Genomic DNA, 23,722 nt, shown 5'->3' with positions numbered 1-23,722 from the left:
GACAGTGGAAATTCAAATTGGCACAATCACTTTGCCAAATGGTTCAACAGTTGTTTATAAAATTAAGCATATATTTTTGATGTGACCCCATGATCTTACTCCTAGATATTTATACAACAGAAATGAAAATATGTATCCCCACAGACATCTGTATATGAATGTGTATAGCAGCTTTCTTCATGACTACCAAATTCTGGAAACACCACTAACACCCATCAATTGGCATAATGATGAACATATTGTGGTACATCTATGAAAAGAAATACTATTAAGCATGAATTCCCAAAAATGGATGGATCTCAAAAATTTTGTGTAATTGAAGAAAGCGAAATGAGAAAGGCATACTGTCTGATTCTATTTATATGAAAGTCTTGAAAAAACAAAATCATAAGCATAGAATGAACCTAGTAGATGCCAGAGTCTGAGGGCACAGTATTGACTGCAAAAGACATCAGACAATTTTTTTGAGTTTTTGGTAACATTCTATATCCTGATGTTGGTATTGGTTACCTTACTGCATATATTTGCCAAAACTGGCCTAACAATATACCTAAAAAAGGTGATTATTTTTGTATGTAAATCATTTATCAATAAACTTGAAAAAAAATTAAAAGTTATAGGAAATAAAGATTAAAAAAACAGTTATGGAGTTACAGGGACATATAGGTCATTTCCTTTTGTCAGAGGGGCAGCTCTGTGAATCTCTGTTCTATGCCTACATTCAAGAACCCAATTTTTTCTGAGAGACACAGCTCAGGCATAATAGGGGTGCATTTCCAAAAATTTTGGTCTTTGGGGACGAAATAAACCCATTTTATGATAATCTCTTATGGTAGCTAGAACCTCCACAAAATCAGAGGCTGCTGAAACTTAGCAAGTTAATTTCCTGTGATGGCATTTAACTAGGTGAGGAGAAGAAAGAAGGAATAAGAAGGCCTTATAGAGGATACCTTACTAAAATGGCAACTCCATCTCTGAACCCAACAAGGAAAAAATAGCAGATGGTCTATGCTTGGAATTTGTCATGTATGCTATTCCATGGAATTTGACAGTAGTGATTATGTGAATCAAATAGTAAATTCACCCTGGTTTATTTTGTATGTAACTCCCTGAGCTATTTTAGGGAAAGCTTTCCTTATACTTTAAGAATTTTCTTCTCTATATTCTTCAGCTTAAGGCAGATCATAAAATCCTGACATTCGTTTTGAGTGGAGAGTTTTTTGTTCTATTGTGAAATATAGATGAAAATCATATTTTATCTATGAGTAAAGGGATTCCCTATTGCTAACATATTTTGCACTTTCCTGAATATGAACATGTACTTATTTATCCCCCTAGATTTAGTTATTCATATCAGTATAGTACAATTGATTTGTATTCTCTATTTCTCTTTTTTCCCTCTTCTTACAATAAATTGTATTGATTTCTTTGAAATAACGGAAGCCTCAGACAAATACACTTACAACTAAACAATGTACCTCCATGTTCCATCTCTACGAAAATGAGTAAATTTGTAATAAATAAGTGACATTAAGAGTGACATTGAGTCAAAACATAATTATCATCATGTATTGAAGTAAGAAATGCACATTATAAGCTCTTTTTTCTTAGAAATTTTAGTGCTAGAATTAACCTCTAACCTTTTCTTTAGGTTTCAGATATAGCTTTGCTCTAAAGGAAAGCTATAATTTATAGCCTAGTTGATTTTCAAGACTTTTTTTATCACTAATTATGAGAAACTTGAAGCATATTTTCTCCATATGAACAATGGTATCCTATAATGGTTAATTTCCTAAGCCAACCTTCCATGGACTATTATCATAGAGTAGGTAAATACTGTATTTTAAATCAAAAAGGATAAAAGACTAATTAGAATAGCATTTTTCCTGGTCAAATGGTCTGAAATTCAACCAATCTCAAAGACTTCTGATGAAATCGACTAGAAGCACACTTTCCTGTGCATGGAGTGATGTGGGTTTGATGTTTGATTCTTATTGAGTCACCATTGGTTGGATCTGCTTGGACATCTGAATCAAAAACTGCTCTTCCGGACGGTCAGCATCAGATCTGAACATGTAAGGAGCCTGGAAGTCGTCACCATCCTTATGACAAGCAAAAGCTATATAAACTGAAAACCTGTAGCTTTTCTGAGACCCATCGGATACTTGATGTAGCTAGATAAACCACTATATTGAAATCTTGAAAGATAGGCACAGCTGAAGAGATATAAATCCTGAGATTTTATTACCTGAGCAGAAGCTGCTAGAATCAGTAAGATGGTTTGAACACTAAAATGGTTATTTTACAGAATTGCTGTAGGCTGAGTGAAGAATAGTGTAAGAGTGAGAAACTCTTGGGGTCCACTCCCAAAGATATGCAGAATTTTATATAAAGATTCGCAGCAGTTGATCGTGGTGAGGACCTGAGAAGATTCCTTCATGGGCCTGCTCAGGATGAGGGAGAGTGTAAGAAATCTGGAAAACCACCCAAATTCTTCTCCCTATAAAAGATCTAAACATGAGGAGGAAGAAACTCCCCAGAGGGAAATTCTGAAATCTTATCCCACCTGGGAAAAGGGAATTCTGTCTCAGCTTCAGCCTACTTGTCTTACCAAAGGGAAAAAACTCAACAGATGACAGAGCTTCAAAAATAAATGTGAATGCTGCTGTTAGGAAAGGGAATAGAAGTCTGGGGGACAAAAACCTATACCACTTGAGGAGCAACAGAAACACTTGTGAAAGCCACACCCCAAGAAATAGTCCATGAAAAGACTGAGACAAAATCATGGAACTATGGAACACTCCCTCCCCAAACTCCTACCACCATATCGTGAGGCTCCAGGATTACAACTATGAATTATAGTTAAAAGAAATGTCACACACAGACTCTCTCTAAAGGGAGGACTCCTTCTCCTCTAAAGGGAAGCCTTAAAGCAGCATAGGGTGATGAAAATAAGGACACTAAAGGAATTTGATATTGATGGTACCTGTACCTATAACATACATTAGCATAGCCCAACTTCTAGCCAGATTAACATAAATCATCACACTGAAGACCTATTTATTTCAGTCCCTAGTACTTTATATAACATGTCATCTTCAATAAGAAAAATTACAAGGCATGCTAAAAGCCACGAAAAAACATTCTGAAGAAGTAAAGCAACTTCTAGACTCAGATATGAAATGGGGGAATTATCAGACAGGAGATTTAAAATGATGATGTTAAAGATCCAAAAGTAAAAGTAAACAACATGACAGACTATATAGACAATGTAACAGAGAGGTGAAAATGCTAAGAAAGAATTAAAGAAAATTCTAGAAGTTAAAAATATGGTAACATAACTGAAAAATGCCTTGGACAGGTTCATTAATAGACTACACAGCTGTGAAAAGAATCACTGAACTTAAAGATAGGTCAATAGAAACTTCCCAAACAGAAACACAAAGAGAAAAATGAATTTAAAAAAAAAGAAAGAAAAGAGCAGAGTATCCAAAAACTGTAGGATCATGAGAATAATAATAAAAATATGTAACTTGCACCTAATTAGAATACCAGAAAAAGAAGAAAGAGAGAAGAGGTAGAAGAAATATTTGAAGCAATATGGCCAAGAACTTTACTAAATTAAAGACAGGCACTAAATCATAAATTCAAGAATCTCAGAGAATCCCAAGCAAGAGTAAAAAAAAAAGACCACGGAAAAACAAAACTAGCCTTATCATATTCAAACACTAGGGGGAAGAAAAGGAAGAAAAAAAGAGGAGAAAATATTGAATGAAGATGTAGAAAAGAAGAAATTTTTACATATAGAGAAACAAGGATAAGAATTTCAGCAGACTTCTCATCAAAAACCATGTAAAAAAGAAGTGTGGATTGAAATGTTTCAAGTGTTAATAGAAAAAACAAAACAAAACAACACCTAGAAATCTATATCCAATTTCTATCCAGTGAAATTATCCTTCAAAACTGAAGGAGAAATAAGGCAGAAAAAAATGAGGGCAATCATTTCTAGCTGACCTGCTCTGCAAGGAATGTTAGAAGTAGTTCTTTAGGCAGGAAAAAAAATAAGATGTAGGTCAGAAACTTGGAACTACATGAAGTAAAGAAAAGGATTGTAAAAGGTATAAATGAAAACAAATAAAACATTTTATGTTCCTTATGCTTTGTTGATATAAAAGACAAATGCCTGTTTAAAGCAATTTAGCAACAATATACTGGGCACATATAACCTGTGGAGAATTGATATAATTGACAGCAATGTCACAAGGTAAGGGAGGGAGGAATTGAGAATAAATTCTTAAAGGTAACTGAGGAGTTTGGCTCTTGATTGAAAACCTGTGTGATTATTCAGGCCTGACTACAGGCAATTACAAAGACTTTACCTGTTGTGTCTTACAGGACAAGCTGCCCACCACACACCAGACTTGGTGCACAGCCCATGCATTGCAGTCTCTGGAGGGAGGAGTAGTCAGAGTCTGAAGCCCCCCAGATAGTCATGCTCTCCATGCGTCTGCATTCCTAGCCCCATGGCCTTCATCCCTAGCTCTCTTTATCTGAGGCCTTGGTCAGAGGTCTTCTTCAGGCTCCTCTGCAGAGGCCTCCTTATGGGGGAGGAGGGAGGCAGGAGATCTTGAAGACACTTTTCCCCATTCTGACTCAGTACCCAGTACTTTTCCACTCTTATGCCCGGGCCCTCTAGGCTTCCCAGACCATCTCAACAGTGAGGCAACCCGAACATCCACATCTGTGCTGTTCCACCTGTCCCTTGACTGGTGTGCTGTTCCATGGGGACAAATGGAACTGAAGAGCTGGGCTTCCTTAGTTTTACCCTCTTGCTTATTTCTCATTACAGTAAATGATTAAAGACTTAACTCTTCTATTTCTTTGGCTTGTTGTTTGAATTGGCCACCCTGACATCTGACAGCTCAGCTCACTGTCACCCAGCTCAGCTGAGCTCCTGGCAGGAGCAGCACCGCCCATGAAGTGTTACAGTGAAGTCTGCTGGTCCACATACATTATTTAAACATACATACTGTCAATTCTAGGACAAGCACTAAAATTGTTTTTAAAAAACCAGAAGGATAAATAATACACAAAGAAAAAATGTAAAGTGGAATCAAATAAAAATACAGAGAATTCAGAACCCCTCTGTTGTAAATTGACAAATTAAGCAGGTAGAAAATCAGTAGAGATAGAGCTGACATGAGTAGGACTATCAATTAACTTAATCAAATTAGCATTTATAGAATACTCCATCCAACACCAGCAGCAAACACATTCTTCTCAAGCACACGTGAAACATTTACAGAGTGAGACCACAGTCAGGCTGTAGAACAGAACTGATCTGGGCAAACTGATATGAAAGCCTAATGCTCCCTCCTTTGGCCCTCCTGGGAAGTTCAGATCACACAAGCCCAGCCCTGATATAGGAAATCTTCCCCACAATCTCACACTTTAACCACTAGATATCCACTCCAGTCACCCTTTCCTGCTTTTTCAAATCAATTTTGGACATCCTTGGGAGTCAGCCCTGGTCTCCCTCGGAAATCTTCTTATGTGGGTAATAAAGCTTTTCATAACTACCTAGTGTGTGTATAGTGTCATCAGTCTCTAGATCCAAACCAGAGGGATGTGTGTTTGTGTGTGTTTGCATGATTTACACACATTTAGAGTAAATGTAAAATATAACACAATGACCCATAATAGGTTATTAAAAATATTGTAAAGGATTTAATGTTCAATTTGGTTTAAAATAAAATACAATTAAATATTTTTGATGTTATTAAATATTCCATAAATAGAAAGAATTGTGATTTCTCTTTAGATACATTTAATTTAGCCAAGCCTATAGGTAGTTTAAGAACAGGCAATTCTTTCAATTCATTGAATCTTTTCAGATACTATTGACTTGCTCATCCCATCTTGAGTTCATGTTTTTTTCCACCCCCCACTGTTTCTCATATATATAAGAAAATATATCTGTGGATCTGAAAATAAAAATCTTTCTCACCCAACACAAATTCCTTTGAAAACCTAACAGAAAAGCAATTGGAAAAAGAGACAGGGGTTCTTCTTTGCTTTTCTCTCATCCTCCCTGTTTGATATCTTTCCCTTGTGCCCTGGATCTATTTTGGTCTTAGTTTGCGATCACGTGCCAATTTGCACAACTCAATTCACCCACATGGGGCACATAGCTAATTATGGGAGTAACAGCACATTTCTTCAGATGCTCCTTTTGTCAAGATCTAGTGGTTTATAACATCCCCAGGACCAACTTTCTTAAACAGCAGGCAGTAAATATCTTCACCAATTGATAAGTTATAAAAGTGTTACCTTAAATTCTGTGCCTTGATATTATATAGTTCCTATTTAATAGCCGTATGTTGCAATAATCCTAGTAATATCAGTACAGGACAAAAGCTCACAAAAGTCACTTTTTGGAAGAGAATATACTGGTGCAGAAGTTTGTGCAATGTACGGCATTTATGTATTAGGTACATCTTAGGTTCTGTGTGCATTCTACAGTTCATTTATCTTGTCACAAGGTAAGCTACTTTGGGTACTAGTGTTCAATTAATATCTTCAAGAAAGACAAAAAACTTCCTTTCACATGAACTAAATGTATTTAAGAACACGTCTAACACCCTGTCTGTTCCCTCTCCTCCATGTTTGCAGGTAAAAGTAAAATAAAAATCAGTTTGCTAGTGATTTTTAAATTTTAGAGGGAAGGGATATTCATTTATGGGAAAACATGTTTTAACTGATTATCTGATACAAATTTTATAATGAATATACCAAATAGTTCTGCCAGTATAAGCAGGTCTATACCCTTTCCAAGAAAGGGAATTGATTTATGATGGGCAAAGCTTTGCAGTTTTACTCTGCAGTCTCACGCGCTTCAGGGGAAGTCCTTCAGTACCTCCACTCCTATCAGTCCTACCCCCCAAGTAAGGGGTGTTATGACACCCCCACCCAGATCAGAGCATAAACAGAGGCATCAGCACTATCCAGGGTAGTTTGATTTTGTATTGTGAAATCACACTTTGAAAAGTCTTTCATGTTTGATTTTTATTAATAGTTACTACCTTAACAGAAACTAGGATAAGTGCAATGAAAAAAAAGAAGAAAGAAAATCTTATCCTTTACATGTAGGTAGCTGAATGCATGTGCTGTCTTTTCCATTTTTCAATCACGTTTCAGACGATTACACTTTTTTTTCCTCTGGGATTTTAGAAAATTGTATTGTGATTTGCATGCCGAATACATTAACTAGCAGGGGGTAGAGCGCGATGATATGATTCCTTGATACTATTCTCTCTTTATATACTACCTCTAAGGCTTCATTTTTCACTCAATAAGATCTTCATATTCATGGGAACAGCCAGAGTAGGTTTTTATATAAAGTGAAGCTTCCCAGGAAATATTAGCTATTATTTAAATAGAAATATTAACTACTCATCGATTATTTAATGATTAAATAAACTTGACCAACTGTGAAACTATTTGCTCAAGATTTGGCATTAGGACAATGGAAAAGCCTGGACTAGGTACTAGTTCTGCTGATACACACTAGTCAGGTCTCTTTTCCCATACATGCTACTTTGATCACTTTGTTGGTATTTATCTGCCACTGATAATCTATATTTACATAGCATAGCATTTTATATACTGAAATTACATGATAATTTTATTATGATATCTTCCCCAATAGATTGCACTACTGTTAAAGGAAAAAAAAAAGAGAGAGGGAGAACATGGCATTCATTTAAAAATCTCTAGTGTTTAGCACTTGATCACAGTTCTCAAACATCACTCGATAAATATTTGGTGATCTGAATGAAAATATTGTATTAATGACATTTTTCTAATGCAGGTATTGAAATGAAATGAATTAATTAAATTCCAGATGTAATCAGAGTAGATTAACGTAAAGTCTTACAAAAATATTATAGTTTAAATCATGCCATTTCTTTTTTTATATTTTTTTTTATTTTTCTCGGATGTACATCATATTTCGAATTCCGTATACATCACATCGTGTTCACCACCCAAACACTAATTATAGTCCATCCCCTCACACGTGAGCCTAATCACCCCTTTTACCCTGCCCCCTCCCCCCCTTCCCCAATGGTAACCACCAGTCCAATCTCCAATGTTATGTGTTTTGTTGTTGTTGTTGCTGTTTTTATCTTCTACTTATGAGCGACATCATACGGTATTTGACTTTCTCCCTCTGACTTATTTCACTCAGCATAATACCCTCAAGGTCCATCCATGTTGTCACAAATGGCCGGATTTCATCATTTCTTATGGCTGAGTAGTAGTCCATCGTGTATAAATACCACATCTTCTTTATCCATTTGTCCCTTGATGGGCACCTAGGTTGCTTCCATGTCTTGGCTATTGTGTATAATGCTGCAATGAACATAGGGGTGCAGGTATCTTTGTGCCTTTGTGTTTTCAAGTTCTTTGGATAAATACCCAGCAGCGGAATTGCTGGATCATACAGTAGATCTATCCTTAATTTTCTGAGGATACTCCATACTGCTTTCCACAGTGGCTGCACCAGTTTGCACTGCCACCAGTGGTGAACAAGTGTTCCCTTCTCTCCAGACCCTCTCCAACATTTGTTGTTTCCTGTCTTGTTAATTATAGCCATTCTGACCAGAGCGAGGTGATACCTCATTGTAGTTTTGATTTGCATTTCCCTGATAGCTAATGATGTTGAGCATCTTTTCATATGCCTGTTGGCCATCTGTACATCTTCTTTGGAGAAATCTCTGTTCAGAACTTTTGCCCATTTTCTAATTTGATTGTTGGTTTTTTTGTTGTTGAGCTGTATGAGTTCTTTGTATATTTTGGACATTAACCCCTTATCTGATATATGGTTTGCAAATATCTTCTCCCAATTGTTAGGTTGTCTTTTGGATTTGTTGATGGTTTCCTTTGCTGTGCAGAAGCTTTTTAGTTTGATGTAGTTCCATTTGTTCATTTTTTCTTTTGTTTCCCTTGCCCGGTCAGACATGGGACTTGAAAATATGCTGCTCAGACCAATGTCATAGAGCGTACTGCCTATGTTTTCTTCTAGAAGTCTCATGGTTTCAGGTCTTACATTCAAGTCTTTAATCCATGTTGACTTGATTTTTGTGCATGGTGTAAGGGAATGGTCTACTTTCATTCTTTTGCATGTGGCTGTCCAGTTTTCCCAACACCGTTTATTGAAGAGACTCTCCTTTCTCCATCGTATGCTCTTGGCTCCCTTGTCGAATATTAGTTGTCCATAAATGTGTGGGTTTACTTCTGGGCTCTCAATTTTGTTCCATTGATCTGTGTGTCTGTTTTTGTGCCAGTACCATGCTGTTTTGGTTACTATGGCTTTGTAGTATAATTTGAAATCAGAGAGTGTGATACCTCCGCTTTGTTCATTTTTCTCAGGAATCCTTTGGCTATTTGGTGTCTTTTGTTGTTCCATATAAATTTTAGGATTCTTTGTTCTATTTCTGTAAAAACTGTTGTCGGAACTTTGATAGGGATTGCGTTGTAACTATAGATTGCTTTAGGAAGTATGGACATTTTAACAATGTTAATTCTTCCAATCCAAGAGCATGGAATATCTTCCCATTTCTTCATGTCTTCTTCGATTTCTTTCAACAATGTTTTATAGTTTTCGGTATACAGATCTTTCACCTCTTTGGTTAAGTTTATTCCTAGGTATTTTATTCTTTTCGTTGCAATTGTAAATGGGATTGTATTCTTAATTTCTCTTTCTGCTACTTCGTTGTTAGTATGTAGAAACACAACCAATTTTTGTACATTGATTTTGTATCCCACAACTTGGCTGTATTCCTTTATTATTTCTAAAAGTTTTTTAGTGGACCCTTTAGGGTTTTCTAGATATAAAATCATGTTGTCTGCAAAGAGTGACAGTTTCACTTCTTCTTTTCCAATGTGGATCCCTTTTATTTCTTTTTCTTGCCTGATTGCTCTGGCTAGGACTTCCAATATTATGTTAAATAAGAGTGGTGACGGTGGGCATCCTTGTCTGGTTACTGTTCTTAGAGGGATAGCTTTCAGTTTTTCTCCATTGAGAATGATGTTTGCTGTGGGTTCGTCATATATGGCCTTTATTATGTTGAGGTATTTTCCTTCTATACCCATTTTATTTAGAGTTTTTATCATAAATGGATGCTGTATCTTTCAAATGCTTTCTCTGCATCTATTGAGATGATCATGTGATTTTTATTCTTCATTTTGTTAATGTGGTGTATCACGTTGGTAGATTTGCAGATGTTGAACCATCCCTGCATCCCCAGAATGAAACCCACTTGATCATGATGTATAATCTTTTTAATGTATTGCTGTATTCAATTTGCTAGTATTTTGTTGAGGATTTTTGCATCGATGTTCCTCAGTGATATTGCCCAGTAATTTTCTTTTTTTGTTGTCCTTGTCTGGTTTTGGTATCAGGATAATGTTTGCTTCATAGAAGGAGTTAGGAAGCCTCCCCTCCTCTTCAACTTTTTTGGAAGAGTGTGAGAAGGATAGGTATTAAGTCTTCTTTGAATGTTGGGTAGAATTTACCAGGGAAGCCATCTGGTCCTGGACTTTTATTTTTTGGGAGGTTTTTGATTGCTGTTTCGATCTCCTTACTGATGATCTATCTACTCAAATTTTCTACATCTTCTTTGTCCAGTTATGGAAGGTTGTATGTTTCTAAGAATTTATCCATTTCTTCTAGATTATACAATTTGTTGGCGTATAGTTTTTCATAGTATTCTCCATTATCTTTTGTATTTCTGAGATGTCCGTTGTAATCGTTCTTCTTTCATTTCTGATTCTATTTATTTGCGCCTTCTCTCTTTTTTTCTTGGTAAGTCTAGCTAAGGGTTTGTCAATTTTGTTTATCTTTTCAAAGAACCAGCTCTTGGTTTCGTTAACTTTTTCTATTGTTTTTTTATTCTCTATTTCGTTTATTTCTGGTCTGATTTTTATTTCCTTCCTTCTGCTGATTTTGGGCTTTGTTTGTTGTTCTTTTTCCAGTATGTTGAGGTGCGCTTTTAGATTGTCTATTTGGGATTTTTCTTTTTTGTTGAGGTAGGCCTGAATTGCTATAAACTTCCCTCGTAGAACCGCTTTTGCTGTATCCCACAGATTTTGGCATGTCGTGTTTTTGTTTTCATTTGTCTCCAGGAATTTTTTGATTTCTTCTTTGATTTCTTCATTGACCCAATCATTGTTCAGTAGCATTTTGTTCAATCTCCACATTTTTGTGGCTTTTCTGGTTTTCTTTCTGTAGTTGATTTCCAGTTTCATACCTTTGTGGTCAGAAAAGATGCATGGTATTATTTCGATCTTCTTAAATTTATTGAGACTTGTTTTGTGGCCTAATATGTGATCAATCCTGGAGAATGTTCCATGGGCATTTGAAAAGAATGTGTATTCTGTGGTTTTTGGATGGAATGTTCTGTATATATCTACTAAGTCCATCTGGTCTAATGTGTCTTTTAAGGCAAGTGTTTCCTTCTTGATCTTCTGTTTGGATGATCTATCCATTGGTGTAAGTGGAGTATTAAAGTCCCCTAGTATTATTGTGTTACTGTCTATTTCTCCTCTTATGTCTGTTAATAATTGCTTTATATATTTAGGTGCTCCTATGTTTGGTGCGTAGATATTCACAAGTGTTATATTTTCTTGTTGGATTGTTCCCTTTATCATTATGTAGTGCCCGTCTCTTATTACAGTTTTTGATGTAAAGTCTATTTTGTCTGATATAAGTATTGCTACGCCCACTTTCTTTTCTTTGTGATTTGCATGGAATATCTGTTTCCATCCTTTCACTTTCAGTTTGTGAGTGGCTGTAGGTCTGAATTGTGTCTCTTGTATGCAGCGTATACATGGATCTTGTTTTTTTATCCAGTTGGCCACCCTATGGCATTTGATTGGAGCTTTTAGTCCATTGACATTTAAAGTAGCTATTGATAAATATGCATTTATTGCCATTTTGTCACCTTTTCTTTTTTGGGGGTGTTTTAGTAGTTCTTCTCAGTTCCTTTCTTTTTCTCTTACTCTCTCCCCTTGTGGTTTGAGGGCTATCTTTAGTAATATGTTTGATTTTTTTAATCTTACTTTTTTTCCTGCTTGTTATAGGTTTCTGGTTTGTGGTTACCATGAGGATCCTATTCAATATACTATGCATATAACAGTCTATATTGAGTTGATAGACTCTTTAGCTTGACCTCTTTCTAAAAGCTCTACTTTTTCACTCCCCTCCTCCCACATTATATGTTTTTCACATCCTATATAGTCTTCTGTTTAGTATGTGTCTACCCATTATCCTCTTATCATTGAAATAGGTGATTTTAGCACATTTGTCTTTTAACCTTCATATTACCTTCACAGGTAGTTGATCTGCTGCCTTTACTATACTTTTACCTTACAAGAGATTTTATTGCCTGTTTTTTTGTTGTTGTTGTTTTGGGTTTTTTTTTTATAATTTTTTTTTATCTCTATTTGTGGTCATTGCTTTCCCACTTAAATAAGTCCCATCAGCATTTCTTGTAGAACTGGTTTCTTGGTGATAAACTCCTTTAATTTTTGCTTGTCTGGGAAGCTCTTTATCTCTCCTTCCATTCTGAATGACAGCCTTGATGGATAGAGTATTCTTGGTTGTAGGTTTTTTCCTTTTAGCACTTTAAATATGTCGTGCCATTCTCTTATCGCCTGTAGGGTCTCAACTGAGAATTCCACTGACAGCCTGATGGGCTTCCCTTTATATGTCACTTGTGGCCTTTCACTTGATACTTTTAGGATTCTCTCTTTGTCTTTAATTTTAGACATTTTGATTATAATATGTTTTGGTGTGGGCCTCTTTGGGCTTCTCTTGTTTGGAGCTCTCTGCTTCCTGAACTTGGATGTCTGTTTCCTTCCTCAGGTTAGGAAAATTTTCCTCTATTATTTCAACAGATAAGTTTTCTGCCCCTTTGTCTCTCTCTTCTCCTTCTGGGACCCCTATAATCCGAATGTTAGCACACTTGATATTGTCCCAGAGTTCCCTTACACTGTTCTCATTCTGTCTAATTCTTTTTTCTCTTTTCTGTTCTGCATGGGTGATTTCCGCTAGTCTTTCATCTAGCTCGCTGATCCATTCTTCTGCTTGCTCTACTCTGCTATTGAGTCCCTCTAGTGAATTTCTCATTTCGAGTATTGTATTCTTCATTTCTGATTGGGTTTTTTTTATATCTTCCAGTTCTTTGCTGATGTGCTCACTGTGTTCATCCATTCTTCTCCGCATATCTGTGAGCATACTCATTATATTTTGTTTGAATTCTTTGTCAAGTTGGTCGCTAGTTTCTGTTTCACTTTGTTCTTTTTCTGGGGTTTTGTGCTGTTCCCTTGCTTGGAAAGTATTCCTTTGCCTCCTCATTATGCCTCTTTCTCTGTGCTATTTTCTTTGTACTAGGTGAGTCGGCTATGTCTCCTGACCTTAGAGAAGTGGCCTTATGTATGAGATGCCTTATGAGGCCCAGCAGTGTGCTTCCCTCTCGTCACCAGTCCATAAGAACCAGCAGTGACCCCTTTGTGGGCTACTTGTGTCCTTCTGCTGTGGCAGGGTTGCTCCCACTGCAGGTACCCAGGGAGTGTGATCTTTCCTTCCCTGGCCAGCTGTTTGTAGATCCAGTTTGGGGGGGCCTCAGCACTGTTGGCTACAAAGTCTATCAGCACACTCTTATTGCAATTGTCCTCTTAATTGGGTTTGTACCCAGTGTAGCTGGTTGCTAGGCTCAGGGGCATACAGTTGTGATAGGCCTGAGGCCAACAAGGCTGTTGTCAGTTCTATTGGGAGTGCAGCTGAGTGGGGCTAGCCCTTGGCATGGGGGCACTCAATTATTTCAGGCTTTGGAAGGTGGGGCTGATACTTTTTATGGCTATTTGTGAAGCACAGGTTTTCTGCTCCTGATAAGCCTCACCCACCACTGGACCACCTACACTCTCAACACAGTCCTGGTCCGTGCACACTTCCCAGCTCCCTAGAGTGTACCCCAATGCCACTGCAGAGGCCTCCACCTCTCCCTCAATGCCCCCCACAGTTCACCTGGTCCTCACACAGGCCCTGCCACACATAGGCAGACACCCTTGCCTGCCTGTAGAGGATCAAGGCACTCAGTCAATGCAGGCTGAGAAGTAGCCTGAGGGCTTGCTGTTAGGTGGGGCCAGTCCCTAGGGTGGGTTGCCTGCCCTGGCAGAACTGGATTAAATCTGTGCGCTAGTGGGTGTGGCAGACCCCTGGGGCTAACAGCCCAAGGGATGCACCTCAGTAGTCCCCACCGGTGTCCCTATCAGTGTAGCTGGACCAGCTTAGAACACTGGCCCCACCAATGTCTCAGTCTCCCGAGAGGACCCTCCTCTCACCAAGATGCCCCCAGAGCCCACCAGGTGAGTCTTGTTTCACCAAAGGACAGTCAGCCTTCTCTCTGGTGATGTTAGGTTGCTGCAATGAGTGAGTTTGTGCGTGGGCCCTTTAAGACCCGGATCTTTTCGGCTTCCGGCCAGCGGACAGCTTTTCTGCGGGTTTCCTCCAGGCAGTTGATAGCCAACAAAGCCAGACAGAAAGAACCCCCCCCCCCCCCCGCCTCCGTTGGGCTGAGTCCGAAGGATGATTATAGCAGTATTGCCCCCACTCTGACCTCACTCCTCCAGGGAGGGCTGTGTACCTTGGTGTGGCTCCCACCTGGCCAGCTGAGAAGCTCCGCTGCTCCCAAAGGTGGCTTTTTTCCTCTCTGGCCAGAGTTACTGCCTCTTCTGCCTTTGTCAGGACTGTCCCTTGTCGTGGGGGTTCTTTTTATCCAGTTTTCAGTTTTCAATCCAGGGTGATTCTTCCCAAAATTGTTGTAACCTGGTTGTGTTCGTGGGAGGAGGTGAGTTCAATGTCTGCTCACAGCGCCATCTTGACGAGATCCCCCAATCATGCCGTTTCTCTGCTCCTTCTACTTCACATTTGTTTACTACAATAGTACCACTATAAAAAACAATAGCAAATTCTCAAAGCCTCCATTCTAAAGGCCATCTCATAGGTAAGATCTCATCATAGTCATTTTTTGATATTTGTATCAGAAGCCAAAATATACTCATTCTTTATTAAATTCTGTCCTATGGAGATCTATAGTGTATTGACGTAGACACTGTAGTGTTCACACTGCAGATATAGAGAAACAACCAGTGAATGAAATCTCTGCTAAAACACTGTTCATAAATGAAATGCTTAGGTAAAGGTTTGCCTATAACTCAATTCCCAGAATAAAATGTAGTTAAAATCTAAACTTAGTGATACAAAATTTTACTTCGGTAGTGAGAGCATTATTTATCTTTGAGCTGGGAACTAAGAAAATGGGGTATATTCTGTGGTAAACATATGAATTCAAGTAACTTCACTGGATTCAGTGCAATATTGTGGGCAGGGGCGCAGTTGAGTTTGGACATATACCCACAGCTCAAATCTTAGTTCTGCCACTGTTTTTGACATAAGTATATGTCAATCTCTTCAGATGTTTTTAAATGAAGATAATTGTAAATGTATAAGTAGCTATAACTTTGGAAAAGTGAATCTTAAATGTATATTGATATTTTACTAAATTTACTTACAATTGATTTTCAGTTTCTTTAATGTGATAGTATAAAAAATTTAGTTTATCCTTTTAACTTTCATAACAATATATTCATTCTTAAATTTGTAAGCATGATGCTACCTATTTTGTATTGGCAGTAGGATATAGAAAGAAATATATGTGCTTCAGAATTATTATTATTATTATTTTAAAGCACTTATTTTTTAGCAGTTTTAGGTTCACAGCAAAATTGAGAAGAAGATACAGAGATTTCCCATGTATCCTCTGTCCTCACACATGTATAGCCCCCCCCATTATGAACTTCCTCCACCAGAGTGGCACATTTATTACAATAGATAAACTGACATTGACACATTATTATTGCCTAATGTCCATAGTTTACATTAGGGCTCACTCTTGGTGTTGTACATGCTATGGGTTTGGACCAATGTATAATGACACGTACCCATCATTATAATATGATACAGAGTATGATATTCACTGACCTGAAAGTCCTCTTTGCTCAACCTGTTCATCCCTCCTCATCTGATACTCCTGACAAGCATGGATCTTTTTACTGTCTCCATAGTTTTATGCTTTTATAGAATGTCATTTAGTATGTAGCCTTTTCAGATTGGCTTCTTTCACTGAGTAATATGTCTTTAAGTTTCCTATATGTTTTTTCACGGCTTGATAGTTCATTTCTTTTTAGCACTGAATAATATTCTATTGTCTGGATGTGCCACAGTTTATTTATCCATTCACCCACTGAAGGACATCTTGGTTGCTTCCAAGTTTTGGCAATTATGAATAAAGCTGCTGTAAACATCCATATGCAAGTTTTTATGTGGATATGAGTTTTCATATCCTTTGGGTAAATACCAAGGAGCACAATTGCTGAATCTTATGTAAGAGCATGCTTACTTTTGTGAGAAATGTTTTACTTGTTAGGATGGAGGGGGGCTTCCAGGCTCCTTACATGCAGAACTGGAAATCTCACAATTATTATTTGTTTATTATTTGTTCAGGGATGACTAACAAAGACAAAATTTCTTTTCCAGATGTTTGTAATTTACCAATTGACAATGAAAAAGGCATTTACTATTACCTGATTTAATTTTGGATCTAAAAAGAGAAGCACAAGTCATTAGACAGAGGCAAAATCTAATCTTCCCATCAATGAATACCTTCTATTTGGCTAAAATTCTGGTATTTATGTAATTTAATTCATTTAATAACAACCTCTCCAGATAAAAAAAGTTATTGTAGTATACTAGATTAAGATACTGAGAATCAGGGGCTGGCCCCATGGCTGAGTGGTTAGGTTTGCCTGCTCTGCTTTGGCCTCCCTGGGTTTTGCCGGTTTGGATCCTGGGCATGGACATGGCATTGCTCATCAAGCCATGCTGAGGTGATGTCCCACGTGCTGTAGCCAGAAGGACCTACAGTGTGCCAGGGGGCTTTGGGGAGAAAAAGGAAAAAAAATCTTTAAGATACTAAGAAGCACATCAAAGAGTTAAAGTAACTTTCTTATAGGTAACTAAGTATAAGGTAAGTGAGAATTCAAATCCTTATTCTTTTTTTTTTTTTTAGTGAGGAAGATTGCCCTGAGTCAACATCTGTGCCAATCTCCCTATATTTTGTATGTGGGACACCACCTCAGCATGGCTGATGAGTGATGTAGGTCTGCGCCCAGGATCTGAACCCGTGAACCTGGACCACCAAAGCAGAGTGTGACAAACTTTAAGCACTATGCTACCAGGCTGGCCCTGCCTCTAGCTTTTTTGAGTATAAGTAGATGCTATGGTCTGAGTGTTATTCTCCCCTCCAAACTCATATGTTGAAATCCTAGCCCCTAAAGGAGATGGTATTAATAGGTGGGACTTTCGGAAGGTGCTCAAGTCATGATGGTGGAACCCTCATGAATGGGTTTAGTGCCTTAGAAAAGAGGTTCCAGAGAGATCCCTAGCCCCTTCTGCTATGTGAGAACACAATGAGAAGTTTCACTAGACCATGCCAGCACCCTGATCTCAGACTTCCAGCCTCCAGAACTGTGAAAAATAAATTTCTATTTTTTATCAGCTACCCAGTCTGGGGTATTTTGTTATAGGATCTTGAATAGACTCAGAGCGTAAATGACTTGTGTAAACTTCAGTAAATTGTTTTAATATATCATAGAGATATTATATTATAATTCATGTTGGCATAAAATTCATGAATCCTGGGAGTCCAAATCAATTACATATCAATATTAAGGGGAAGTGAGTGCTTAACAGAAAGACTAGGACACACATTTCATTCTTACTACTTTTGCAACTGACATTCAGGCTCTCTGCCTGACCTCAGACAAATTATTTATATGTTATGATTGTGTGCCCACTCACTGTGTAATAAATTGGATACTAATACTGACCTCACAGTGTATACAGTTTATGTGATTCAGCTGATGAACTTCTGTCAAATGCTCAGAAGACAGTAAAATCACGCAGTTAGTAGAAATAACCCTTCATCAAGAACCAGGATTTTGTGGTGCATATGCTATAAGAATTCTTTATAAATACACTAAATACTCTGCAGAGCTCATATACTAAAGACTTTTATTTTGAAGACAAATTTATTATCATGTCAGGACTGGTGAAAAGAAGAAAGAGAGCCACCCCTGATGGGCTAGTGGTTAAAGTTCTGCATGCTCCACTTCGGCGGCCTGAGTTCAGTTCCTGAGCATGGAGCCACACCACTCATTTGTCAGTAGCCATGCTGTGGCAGCAGCTCACATAGAAGAACTAGAAGGACTTACTATACACGACTATGTACTGGGGCTTTAGGGAGGAAAAAAAAAGGAAAAGAAGAAAGAAAAAGGAAGGGAGGTAAAAAAGGAGGAAGGAAGGAAGAAATTAAAAGACCAAATGCTGGGACAACAGATTATATCACTATATAGAAAGACAGAAATAAATGAAAAGATTAACAAAGGCACACAAGTTAAGAGAGGTGCCTATGCTGTAACAGATTTATAGCCAGAAAGTCTGGATTCAAACCCTCATCTAGAACTTGCTGTATTTAACCTTGATCAACACTCTTTATATCTCTAAACTTCAAATTCTTCATTTGAAATGTTGGATGATTATGCAGTCCAAGAAACTCCTGTAATAGTGAAAAAGAATGAGATGTTTGTAAAAGTCATTTGGCACATTGTGTAGCGCACAGTAGGGGCTTTAAAAATGCTTAAGCATTTCCTACTTGATCAAACAGTTAGTGACAATCAATGGAGCTGGAACTCGAAAAAACAAAAGGGAAGACACGAACAAGGAGATATAGAAATGAAGAGAAAAGATAAAACCCTACATTACTTAATTGATTTTGACAAATAAATTGAATTAAACTAACAATATGATAGCTCAGAGCAGGAGTTGACCGATTGCCCTGGGAGTACTTATGTTATGGAGTTTTTCTTCAGCATAGACTAATCTGTTATGTATTAATAATATTAATATAATAATGATAACCTAAATAATGCTGCATAGCCATTATCTAGCATTCAGATAGTTTCCTTTTATTTTTGAGTGGGAGGGAAATGATTAAAAAGATTATGAAATCATAATTTAAAAAAATATGCACCTGATGACATAGCTTTCAGTCCTGGGACTGTGAAGAAAATAGTTTTAATAGTTTGGCCATATGCAGATCTCTAGGAGACAGCCTCACTGATCCACTTCCCACTCAGCGATAATATGAGGACCAGTAGTCTAATTACTCACTGGATTAGAAATGCAAGTATTTGAAGAATTTGTAGACTTTTATTGTCTCTGCTAATTTTTTTTATAGCTAGTATGCTTGTTTTGGGAGTTTTTATAATTTGAAGAATTAAAGCCCGAGGACCTAGTTTTCCATCTTTCTAAGTTTGGGAGAATAAACTAGTCAGTTCAAGGGACCAAGGGACCACTAATCCCTCCCAATAAAATCCTGCACTATACAGATTTCAGAATGTTTGTTATCCATTGAAATAAACATAAGGAGGAAAGTTTTGATGTTTCACTTGGGGGTTTAGGGTTCAGAACGTAAACTTAAGCTAAAGTACGTAGTGAAGGTAGTCTCATTTGAGTATCTCTCCTAAAATTATATAAATATTGTTTGTTAATCTGCCAATTTCAGTAGATACTGATTAGGATACATTGTTTTCATTTAAATATTTTGATTATTTACTTATATCATGCTATATTGAAGTATACATAAAATTAGAAAAAATAAACAGAACTTCTAGTATGTATCATCATATTTTCTTTGGATTATTATTTTAATGCAAGGAAAAAAGAAAAGAAAGAGAAAAAGGAGGAGAGAGGGAGAGAGAGAGGGAAGGAGGAAGGGAAGGGAAGGAAGGAAGGTAGGAAGGAAGGAAAGAAGAAAAAAGGAAGGAGATGAGTGTTTCAGGTATACAATGGAAACCTGATTTTCTTCTCCCTCTCATTCTCCTTTCTCAGAGGTAATCTACATGCTGAAGTAGTGTGTATCATTCTCATGCTTAAATATTCTTTACGAAGAATGCTTAATTGCCCTCAAACACCAAATTTCTAAGTATATGGCTTGTCTTCTCCTTAGGCCTTTTGCTGTGATCATTTCTGAGAAATAGATTATTTGCATTGTATCTTAAGACCTGAAAAATTCTGTCTATAAAATCAAGATTATGGAAATCTATTCACCTATGACATTTATACATGTCATATTTTACATGCAGTATTTAAAAGGAGGAGAGTGAAGAATTTGCATTTCCCTTGTCAACACTTACCCTTGAATATATCAAGAAGCATTAGCCGTGATGTTTGTTTGTTTGTGTAATGTATTCTCAAATCCATATTGCTGTGGTGATTTGATACAAATCCATATGATCAAAATTGGAATTCAGAACAATCTCTAAAATTATAGTTTTGAATTTAGAGTATTACACTGTGGCATTGTACTACTTGCAAACTATTAAGTGAATTCACAATTCTTTACTTAGTAGCCAAAAACTTAACTCCTTATCACAGGGAAAAGTATAAACTGTTAATTCACTCTGTAACCCAGAATGGAACAAACAAACAAAAAACAAAATTGAAAATCTCAATCAGTCTTTCTGACTGAAATATATACAACAATTTTAATCTGAAATGATAGAGTGATTAGAGAATTATCAATTAAACAAATCTGAAGAGATGATTTTTAAATCAAATAATATAGAATTCATTTGGACAACATATGAAGCATTAAAACACACCTATATCAAATCATTTGCTTAGCCATGCGTATAATCATTGAGTGATAATGTCTTAAAACTTTTTTTGACTCCTAAGTTGTTCAAAGACATTTCTTTTGAACACAGTTATATATCTGGAGACCTCATTTGTTGGAGAAAATTCTGCATGTTTTAGAGAGCCACAGCCCTCTGGTGAGAGGGGTTTCTCTGTGAATCAAAACCACTCACTTAGCAGCAGTAGAAGGTTCTGAGTTCTCCATGCTGTTCAGGGATAGATCCTGTGGAGGTGGAAAATGCCCCCAGGCTGGACCAGCGGTTTGCTGGCTCACACCTGAAGTCTTGAAGTAATCAGAGTGGAGGAAGTACAGCCATCAAGGGGTGTATATTTCTCCTCACCTAAGGACAGAGAAGCTACAAAAGGAGTCTACGATGAAGACACTACAGGGTGGAATTCTAATGAAGATAAGGATACCTAGAGCAGTTCTGAGTCTCATAGTGATTCAAGAGAAAATTCCAGCTTCTTCAGTGATTGTGAAAGTGGATCAAAGGAGAAGTTTGATGATCGTTGGGAGAGTGACTATGATGGCATTGGCAGTCATGGTGACAGAAGTGGCTTTGGCAAATTTGAACGTGGTGGAAACAGTCACAGTGTAACAGATCAGAGTAAGATGATTGGCCAAAACTACTCTAACCAAGTGAATGCTTGGTACAGGGACTTTTTTCAGGAAATAACACTGGGATTAACTTTGAGAAATACAATATTCCAATTGAGGCAATAGGCAACAACTATCCCCCACATACTGAAAGTGTCAGTGATGTTGAGATGGGAGAAATTATCGTGGGAAACATAAAGCTTATTTGTTATACTCACCTGACTCCAGTGCAAAAGGATGCTATGATTATTATCAAAGAGAAAACATGCTTGATGACTTGTACCCAAACAGGGTCTGTAAAAACTACAGCATTTCTCTTGCCCATCTTGAGTTAGATTTATTCAGATAGTCCAGGAGAGACTTTGAGGGCCATAAAGGGGAATGGAAGGTAGGGGTGCTGCAAACAATCCCTAATATCCTAGGTATTAGCACCAAAGGGAGAATTGGCAGTACCGATCTATGAAGAAGCCAGAAAATTTTCCTATCAATCTAGAGTTAGTCCTTACATTGTATATGGTGGTGCTGATATTGATCAACAGATGTGTGACTTAGAACATGGATGTCACTTGTTAGTAGCCACTCTAGGAGGCCTAGTAGATATGAGGAAAAGAGGAAATTTTGGATAAGACTTGTGAAAATACATGGTGTTGGGTAAAGCTGATCTTATATTGGATGTGAGTTTTGAAGCTCAGATAAGTAGAAAACTTAAACAAGTAGTATGCCACCAAAGGAAGTTCTCCACACTATGAGGGTTTAGTGCTACTTTCTCTAAGAAAATACAGATGCTTGCTCATGATTTCTTGGGTGAATATATCTTTTTGGCTGTGGGAAGATTGGCTTTACCTCTGAGAACATCACATACAAAGAGTCAGACAAACAATCATTTCAGTTTGACCTCCTAAATGCAACAGGAAAGGATTCACTAACCTTAGTGTTTATGGAGACCAAAAAGAGTGCATATTCTCTGGAAGATGTCTTATCCCATGAAGGATGTGCTTGTACCAGTATCCATGGATAATGATCTCAGAGATGTAGAGAAGAGGCCCTCTCCAGTTGCCCTCAGGAAAAAGCCCAATTCTAGTGATTACAGCAGTAGTGGCAAGGGGACTGGACATTTCAAGCGTGGAACAAGTTATCAATTTTGACTTGCCAAGTGATATTGAAGAAAATATACATCTCATGGCTGTACAGGGTATATAGGAAAACTTGGCCTTGCCACCTTGTTCTTTAATAAGAGGAACATAAATATTAATAAAGATTTGTCGGATCTTCTTGTGGAGGTTAACAAGAAGTACCATCTTCCTTAGATAATATGGCACATGAACACCACTGCAAGGGTAGCAGTCTTGGGCATTCTAAGAGTAGCAGATTCAGTGGAAGATTTGGTGCCTATCTACATAGTTGTGGTGCTAGCAATGTCAGCTTCAGTAGCAGCTGTGTTGGCAATTGCTAGGGTGGTAGAGGAGGCCACGGCAGCCACAGGGAGTTTAGTGGAGATGGCTATGGGGATTTTAGAACTTGCAGCAAATTGCCAATTATGATACGCCAGTGATTGTTTTAAAGGGATGTCATGGTCACAAGAAGAGATGGAAGGAACAATCAGCAGCCCTGTTCTGAGGGTAGTTTGAAGATTTGTAGTTTGGATAAACTCCCCTCCTGTCTACCCCCATCCCAAACTGTGTTTATAATTTTGTGACTGAGGAGAGCATGTGTTTGTTAATGTACTGTGCCTTTAATTTTAGGCCACTTTTTATTTTGATATCCTGTTGGCTCAGTAATGCTCAAGACATCAATTGTTTTGACAAAAAAAAATTTATTGAACTTGGGCTAAAATTTTTTTTAAAAGTCTATACATTTTAAACTTAAGCACACATTTACACACAAAACTCTATTCACCATTTAAGCATTGAAGGAGTAGACTGACTTAATTCTATTCAAGTCAGCCTCTCTCTTGAGGTTATTTGACTTCTCAGGTATGTCATTGTAGAGAACAGCAGATATATGTTTTCCAGATTAAAATACTAGGATGGCAATGCCATCCTTTCTCCTTAATATAAGAATGTGCTTTGCCTTGTGATTATAGGGAGACTTGATTCTAACGAAGCAAATGTCAGACGTATGGGGGAGACAGAAAATTACTAGAGAGATTTCGCGGGTCCTGATGAATCTATCCAGTACAGGGAAATTAGACAGTACCTGATTACTGTTTGCTAAGGCTGGGCTCATCTGTGCACACATTTAAT

At 37.5% G+C, this 23,722-nt stretch overlaps 1 pseudogene; it reads left to right on the top strand.

Annotated features, from left to right (window-relative positions):
- The first annotated feature begins 14,372 nt into the window (after nucleotides 1-14,372).
- Nucleotides 14,373-22,932, top strand: LOC106848598 (ATP-dependent RNA helicase DDX3X pseudogene; annotated as a pseudogene).
- The last annotated feature ends 790 nt before the right edge of the window (nucleotides 22,933-23,722 follow it).

The sequence above is a fragment of the Equus asinus genome, chromosome 11 (genome assembly GCF_041296235.1).
Source record: "Equus asinus isolate D_3611 breed Donkey chromosome 11, EquAss-T2T_v2, whole genome shotgun sequence".
In the NCBI taxonomy this organism is placed as follows: Eukaryota; Metazoa; Chordata; class Mammalia; order Perissodactyla; family Equidae; genus Equus; species Equus asinus.
The sequence above is the reverse complement of the archived record's forward strand: the minus strand, read 5'-3'. Positions and strand labels throughout refer to the sequence as shown.